The 6,701-nt window shown below is 38.6% G+C and overlaps 1 protein-coding gene across 3 annotated transcripts in view; it reads left to right on the plus strand.

The window, feature by feature from the left end:
* Positions 1-6,701, plus strand: part of spon1a (spondin 1a) — an 82,821-nt gene that overhangs the window by 23,270 nt on the left and 52,850 nt on the right. The window lies entirely within an intron of this gene.

The raw sequence follows: 6,701 nt of genomic DNA on the forward strand, positions 1-6,701 counted from the left end.
GACATTTTTGCCTGTTAAGCGTTTGCTTTCAGCGGTAAACTTGTGTTGATTTTCAATGTAGATGTTTTTTTAATGGGTTTCACGGTGGCTTAGTGGTTAGCATGTTTGCCCAACAAATTTGCCTCTGCCGTGTATGTGTGGACTTTGTATGCTCTCCTCTTGCTTCAGGAGGATATTCAGGTATTTTCCTCCAGTCTGAAGACATGTGTTGTGGGCTGATTGCTATCTCTAAATTGTCTGTAGTGTGTGAATGGGTGAGTGATTGTGGCTTGTGGTGAGTTGGCACCCTGAGGTGACCGCTGCCCTCTTCCCCTGGGATAGACCCTAGGTTTACTGTGGGATAAACACTCCAGAAGATGGATGTGATGGTGTACACCACATCATGTCTCATGGTGTTGAATATCGGCACAGTATTCGAGCCCTTTATTTCACCAGCACTTAACACCAGTAAAAACACAGAGCACGGTGTCTCCCAGAAAAGGGGATTATAAATGTATTGTTATGAAGGAGCTGAACTGCCAGTGTATTTTATACACACTAAACCCTACTCCAATTAAAAACACATCCAGATATATTTTAGATCCTTGAAACGATACAGATTGGTGTGTAGGCTGAATTGGAATGAAGCCAGTGCAACGTTTCGGATTTCAGTTTCTTTGATTGAACGATAAAGGAGTGTGGATGAGGTTGAAGGGAACTAAATTGAATTTAGCCCCAGAGAGAGCTCTGCTTGAAGCTCTCTATATCGTCACCTCTATCTCAGGACCTGTTTTTAAAGCCTGTCACACCTTTTTTTCTCTCCATCTGCCAGTTTTCTACTTTTTATAGAATGGAGAGAATGAGGGAAATAATGTAGTCGACCTGGCGTCTTGGAGGAGGATATTACTGGCTATTACTCCCCTGTCGATAGCGTGGCGTAGAGCATAGCATCAGACATGATTCACTCTAATCTTCTCCTCATTGTTTTTTTTTTTTTTTTTTACTACCGGCACAAGGAAAGCATGAAGGGCAACCAAAGTTGTATTTATAATCACTAATAAATCATAACCTCAAAATATAATGTGTACCTTCATTCATTCATTCATTCATTCATTCATTCATTCATTCATTCATTCCTCCTCCACAAGCACCAGTCAAAAACACACCTCTCGCCATTGACTTCAGTAATAATGCAAAGCCAGACACCGAGCACTAACACACAGCATTGCATGAAAATTAGGCTTTCTACTGTAGTAGCAGCGACATCAGTAGCAGTCATGATAGTAATAATAGCAGCAGAAGGAGGATTAGGTGGAGGAAGAGAAGGAGATATCATTATAAGAGCAGTAGTATTGTTAGTATTAAATACCAGTATTGTGAGCGGTAGTGGAAGTAGAAACAGCGCTAGTAATATTAGCAGCATCGATAATAGTCGTAGAAGTAATAATGGTGTGTAATGGATATAGTAATATTATAGTAATATTTACTCTCGTAATAATAGCTGTAATTGTAGTAATAATCATAATATCTGTTAGCAGGAATAGTAACAGCAACAGTATTGGAACCAGAAAATGAATGATGCTATTAGTATTAGCAGTAGCAGTAGTTAGCATAATAATAACAGTAATTGTTGCAGTAGTTAGGAGTAATAGGAAAAGTAACACTATGATTAGTATTAGGGGTAAGTAGTAACAGCGCTAGTAAAATTAGTAGTAAAATTAGCAGTAACAATAGTATCGGTAGTGATAGTATAAAAGGGCTAGAATTTAAAACAGTAATAGAAACAATAATGTTAGTATTAGTAGCAGGAGTAATGACTGTACAGGTTATAGCAGTAATAACATTTGTCATAGTAATAGTAAAAGCTGAATTATTAATAGCAGAAATAATAATAATAATAATAATAATAATAATAATAATAATAATAATAATAATAATAATAATAATAATAATAATAATAATAGGGGTGCACGGTGGCTTAGTGGTTAGCACGTTTGCCTCACACCTCCAGGGTTGGGGGTTCGATTCCCGCCTCCACCTTGTGTGTGTGGAGTTTGCATGTTCTCCCCGTGCCTCGGGGGTTTTCTCCGGGTACTCCGGTTTCCTCCCCCGGTCCAAAGACATGCATGGTAGGTTGATTGGCGTCTCTGGAAAATTGTCCGTAGTGTGTGATTGTGTGTGTGTGCCCTGCGATGGGTTGGCACCCCGTCCAGGGTGTATCCTGCCTTGATGCCCGATGACGCCTGAGATAGGCACAGGCTCCCCGTGACCCGAGGTAGTTCGGATAAGCGGTAGAAGATGAATGACTGAATGAATAATAATAATACTGTTAATATAAGTAGCAGCAGTAGCATTAATAATAGTAAGTTATTTTTTCCCACCATGTTCCAGATATATCCATAAAGTAATCCATAATATATTTCAAATGTTAAACTGAATTGAAATTAAAAATGTAAACCAAATATTTAGACTAAATTTCTCATCTGCTCATAAATGTGACTTCAAAACTTCAAGAGTGACTGAAATACTCCTTGGTTTAAAATTACAGACTACGTTTATAACAGACTCAGAAAGTGAACCTTCTCTTTGTCTTGGCTGCGTTTTCTTGCTGAATCTTTATGTTTACATTATGTACGGTGAGCACTGCTGTGTTATTACAGGTAATGTGCCTGTATAGTGATACACATGGTCTCAAAAGTGTGGCTCAGATACAGGTGCAGATCTCACACCGAGTCACGTTCAGTATTCGTCCGTCGGGGGTCTGATATCGAACTGCTGTGTGAGGAACCCGAGTTAAGGGAACGCAGGGAGATGTGTTAGGATCTATATCTGTGATGAAACATGTCTCCTTGACTGGGAGCTGAACTCCTCCGTACTCTGATCATCACACTGAGACAAGGACAAATCACAGGGGGGAAAAGTGGAGTCAGTGTGAAGCGGGTGTTTTAGTGATAAAGGAAACGCTGTCATTCATGCTGTGTATCTTTTAAGACATAATGGTGGGGTTCTGGTTCCAGCACAATAACACTTCATGCACATATTCATCTACATGATAATCAAAGGAAAGCATGCTGACTGTCTCTTTTACAGAATGAATTCAAGGCATTATGGTTCTTTCATGAGTCACATTTCTAAGATATAGCTGAAAAAAGTAAAAAGTTTAAATCTGCACATGAATTGCGTATTTTTTCCCATGAATTTTATCTAATTGCATTCAAAAACAGATTTTATCCTTATTACGTTTCATCTGTCCCCGAAGTATCCGAAGTTCACGTCGATTCGCTCTCTGAATGCTCCTCGGGGACACTCGCTAATTATTACGATGAAATCATTTTCTTTATTTTATTATTTGATGCGTTCTGAGAACATTTCTAAATCCCTGGGGAAGAATAACAGGAAAATGAAAGAGGAGAATTTCAGTGGATTCGTTGGGAGCAAGCAGGAAAAAAAATAAAAAACTGAAACCTCGATAGTAAAAGTGTACATTTAAAATGCCACCAGGAGAATGAGATTAAAATACAATTTTTGTAGGCAAGAAAAAAGATTGATACATCTTCATACTTTAATATTTACTGATAAAAAATGACGGATTTTGTAATAAGGAAAATAATAGAAATAAGAGGCAAATATTATAATTATTATAATAATAATAATAATAATAATAATAATAATAATCATTATAATGATTATTATTATTATTATTATTATTATTATTAGTAACAATACTAATAATAATAATAATAATAATAACAATAATAATAATAATAATAATAATAATAATAATAATTATTATTATTATTATTATTATTTTTATTATTATTATTATTATTAGTAACAATACTATTATTATTATTATTATTATTATTATTATTATTATTATTATTATTATTATTATTTTTATTATTATTATTATTATTAAATGTTAAATTCAAACAAAAACTATCACATTTTTGTTCTAGTTTTTCTTATTCATTTATTTATTTAATCTGATTGTTTGTTTGATTAATTAATTAATTAATCAGTTAATTTATTTATTTTAATCAAATGCGATCACTCTTTCTTCTTGTCTTCCTGATCTTTGGGGTGTAAAATTCACCACTATTCCTCATTTATTAATATATAAAAAAGCCTAACATTAGATGATTTTATTTGGCTCTAAAGCGACTCAGCACCCAAGTTGGTTAACACGTAAACGTTGGTGGCGTCACAGCTGCTTTCTATTAATTCATTCATTTTTTTATTACACACTACCACAGCTGCTCATCTCACATATCTAATGTACAGTTTTCAAACCTTCCAACCTGTAAAACTTTTCCTTTATTTAATCTCTTCAGGAATTTTTGTAAATTACTTCAAATATTTATATGTGTATTTTGATTCCTTGAGTTCATTCATTCATTCATCTTCTACCGCTTATCCGAACTACCTCGGGTCACGGGGAGCCTGTGCCTATCTCAGGCGTCATTGGGCATCAAGGCAGGATACACCCTGGACGGAGTGCCAACCCATCACAGGGCACACACACACTCTCATTCACTCACGCAATCACACACTACGGACAATTTTCCAGAGATGCCGATCAACCTACCATGCATGTCTTTGGACCGGGGGAGGAAACCGGAGTATCCGGAGGAAACCCCTGAGGCACGGGGAGAACATGCAAACTCCACACACACAAGGTGGAGGCGGGAATCGAACCCCCAACCCTGGAGGTGTGAGGCGAACGTGCTAACCTCTAAGCCAACGTGCCCCCCCAATTCCTTGTGTTATGACACCAAATTTCCCCTTTAGTATTAGTAAAATTACTCTATTCTACTCTACTCAACACTACACTACTCTACTCAACACTACACTACTCTACTCAACACTACACTACTCTACTCAACACTACTCTACTCTACAGCTTTAGATCCATTAACGGATGCTGGTGGTTTCCCTCGCCAGCGTTTCTCTCCCTCCTGTCGGAGCAGCAGTCAGTAATTTGCGAATGCGGTTAGCTATTAGCTCGTCTCAGTGTGGTGCTAATGAGAAGGCTGGTGTTGTGGCAGCTTTAACAGCCGCCTGCACCGTGTCTCAGGCTGAAGCGACGCATGGCGCTTGTGTTCCTCTGATGACTCGTGAAACTCTTCATGTCCTCTAACAGTACGAGAGGAAAGTTTGACTTTCCTGTAACGTTGGTGACAATGAAACACCGCAGGCTCTGCTTTTGTTCAGACGAGTTTTCTTTCTCTGTGGATTCCTGGTAGCGGGTTTGATTGATTGGGATGAGATCTGTCTGCTCTGTTAATGATTAAGGATGAATCAATGGCATTTTTTATACTGAATACAAATTTGGTCATTTAAATCATTCAAATTGTTTAATCAGGTAACTTGTATTATAGCGAGATGCTGTAGTTCCTCCTGTTTGCTTGGATTTCCAACATTACACATCAAATAATTCCAGATTGTTTGATAAGTTTCTACACAGAAAATTATTCGTTTGCTCCATCACGGCACTTTCCATCCATCCATGCACATGTACACCAAGCTCCGCCCCCGGAAGCTGTACCGAGTGGTCACTTTATCCAAGTAGGTAGCCAGCAAGGGGTAGCCTAGTGGTTAAGGTGTTGGGCTACCAATCGGAAGGTTGTGAGTTCAATTCCTACACCCACCAAGCTACCACTGCTGGGCCCCTGAGCAAGGCCCTTAACTCTTAATTGCTCATTTATATAAAAATGTAAGTCGCTCTGGATAAGGGCGTCTGCTAAATGTAAATATAAGCAACCTAACCAGGTCAAATTATGACAAAACTCTAAACACATTTTATACCCCAGTGAGACACCAGTTAACTTTAGCAGGCTCAGAATGCAGATCATTTATAGGACCATCAGAGGAACTCAGTGACTTGGTGAAGAAGGAGTCAACAAGAGAACCAACCAACAGTCTAAAGGTAACTCTTAGCACAATGCTAACACAACCATGCTTCTCTGAGTGGATGGTTTCTGGTGACATGCAAGTCAGTTTTCTTTCAAACACAGCACAAAATGTTGGTCTCTTCCATTGTTGTAAAGTCTCCATGTTTTTTTCATAAACTCCAGATGTCCAGGGTATTCTGTGAGCAGCTTCTCGTCGTCTGAGCAGGATCGCTCTCCATGCTCTGGTATCGATTTTTCGCCACGTACGATCTGTGTTTGATGCTCTGACACACGGATCGTCGTTCATGTGCGACTCTGCGTTCACTCCGTCGATCGCATGTGCTTCGTTTTTTCCCTTTGTTTCTTTTCTGTGGATAAAAATAGTTCATGTTACGGTGTTCGACTACAGATCGGAAGGTCAATGGTTCGAATCCCAGCTCCACCATGTTGGCACTGCAGGGTCCCTGAGCAAGGCCCTTAACCCTCAATTGCTCAGGTGTATAATTTGAAATAAAAATGTAAGTCACTCTGGATAAGAGTGTCTGCTAAATGCTGTAAATATCTACAGATGAGTCAGGACACTGTTGGGTTTCTGTATGAAGAGCATCGTGGCTTACAGAATTCACACCTCCACACAACACTGGGACTGAGATAAAACAGACAGATTTAAATATTATGTGCTAAATATTAATTCAGAGATATTAATCAGAAATTTTGTAAAGTCCTCCGTATCGTCCGCTACGTTACGCTAGCTTTGCCACTTTTCTCCACGCGCGTCGCCGGCAGCCGCTTCTCGCATCTGTTCGAGCCTTTAAGGAAGCTCAGTGT

The sequence above is a fragment of the Tachysurus vachellii genome, chromosome 9 (assembly GCF_030014155.1).
Source record: "Tachysurus vachellii isolate PV-2020 chromosome 9, HZAU_Pvac_v1, whole genome shotgun sequence".
NCBI lineage: Eukaryota > Metazoa > Chordata > Actinopteri > Siluriformes > Bagridae > Tachysurus > Tachysurus vachellii.